The sequence below is a fragment of the Lampetra fluviatilis genome, chromosome 4 (assembly GCF_964198595.1).
Source record: "Lampetra fluviatilis chromosome 4, kcLamFluv1.1, whole genome shotgun sequence".
Lineage (NCBI taxonomy): Eukaryota > Metazoa > Chordata > Hyperoartia > Petromyzontiformes > Petromyzontidae > Lampetra > Lampetra fluviatilis.
The window spans coordinates 16,627,250-16,629,392 of record NC_136278.1 but is presented as its reverse complement, the minus strand read 5'-3'; positions in this window follow the sequence as shown (position 1 = coordinate 16,629,392).

The window sequence follows — 2,143 nt, the reverse complement described above, 5'->3', positions numbered from 1 at the left end:
GGAGAAATTGGCCCGGATTGCTCTCATGTGCGTTACGGGGCATCGTTTCTCTCGCGCCGAATTCTCTCGAGCTGGGAAATCGCTCATTTTTGCGTCGCCAAATATCGTACGAACGCCGTGAAACTTCCACAGGCTTTTTCAGCAGATTTGCACCTGCACTCAAAAAAGTCAAAATTTTTACACATAGACCCCATCAAACGGGAGAAATTGGCCCGGATTGCTCTCATGTGCGTTACGGGGCATCGTTTCTGTCGCGCCGAATTCCATCGAGCTGGGAAATCGCTCATTTTTGCGTCGCCAAATATCGTACGAACGCCGTGAAACTTCCACAGGCTTTTCCAGCAGATTTGCACGTGCACTCAAAAAAGTCAAAATTTTTACACATAGACCCCATCAAACGGGAGAAATTGGCCGGGATTGCTCTCATGTGCGTTACGGGGCATCGTTTCTCTCGCTCCGAATTCCATCGAGCTGGGAAATCGCTCATTTTTGCGTCGCCAAATATCGTACGAACGCCGTGAAACTTCCACAGGCTTTTTCAGCAGATTTGCACGTGCACTCAAAAAAGTCAAAATTTTTACACATAGACCCCATCAAACGGGAGAAATTGGCCCGGATTGCTCTCATGTGCGTTACGGGGCATCGTTTCTGTCGCGCCGAATTCCATCGAGCTGGGAAATCGCTCATTTTTGCGTCGCCAAATATCGTACGAACGCCGTGAAACTTCCACAGGCTTTTCCAGCAGATTGGCACGTGCACTCAAAAAAGTCAAAATTTGTACACATAGACCCCATCAAACGGGAGAAATTGGCCGGGATTGCTCTCATGTGCGTTACGGGGCATCGTTTCTCTCGCTCCGAATTCCATCGAGCTGGGAAATCGCTCATTTTTGCGTCGCCAAATATCGTACGAACGCCGTGAAACTTCCACAGGCTTTTCCAGCAGATTTGCACGTGCACTCAAAAAAGTCAAAATTTTTACACATAGACCCCATCAAACGGGAGAAATTGGCCGGGATTGCTCTCATGTGCGTTACGGGGCATCGTTTCTCTCGCGCCGAATTCTCTCGAGCTGGGAAATCGCTCATTTTTGCGTCGCCAAATATCGTACGAACGCCGTGAAACTTCCACAGGCTTTTTCAGCAGATTTGCACCTGCACTCAAAAAAGTCAAAATTTTTACACATAGACCCCATCAAACGGGAGAAATTGGCCCGGATTGCTCTCATGTGCGTTACGGGGCATCGTTTCTCTCGCGCCGAATTCTCTCGAGCTGGGAAATCGCTCATTTTTGCGTCGCCAAATATCGTACGAACGCCGTGAAACTTCCACAGGCTTTTTCAGCAGATTTGCACCTGCACTCAAAAAAGTCAAAATTTTTACACATAGACCCCATCAAACGGGAGAAATTGGCCCGGATTGCTCTCATGTGCGTTACGGGGCATCGTTTCTGTCGCGCCGAATTCCATCGAGCTGGGAAATCGCTCATTTTTGCGTCGCCAAATATCGTACGAACGCCGTGAAACTTCCACAGGCTTTTCCAGCAGATTTGCACGTGCACTCAAAAAAGTCAAAATTTTTACACATAGACCCCATCAAACGGGAGAAATTGGCCGGGATTGCTCTCATGTGCGTTACGGGGCATCGTTTCTCTCGCTCCGAATTCCATCGAGCTGGGAAATCGCTCATTTTTGCGTCGCCAAATATCGTACGAACGCCGTGAAACTTCCACAGGCTTTTTCAGCAGATTTGCACCTGCACTCAAAAAAGTCAAAATTTTTACACATAGACCCCATCAAACGGGAGAAATTGGCCCGGATTGCTCTCATGTGCGTTACGGGGCATCGTTTCTCTCGCGCCGAATTCTCTCGAGCTGGGAAATCGCTCATTTTTGCGTCGCCAAATATCGTACGAACGCCGTGAAACTTCCACAGGCTTTTTCAGCAGATTTGCACCTGCACTCAAAAAAGTCAAAATTTTTACACATAGACCCCATCAAACGGGAGAAATTGGCCCGGATTGCTCTCATGTGCGTTACGGGGCATCGTTTCTGTCGCGCCGAATTCCATCGAGCTGGGAAATCGCTCATTTTTGCGTCGCCAAATATCGTACGAACGCCGTGAAACTTCCACAGGCTTTTCCAGC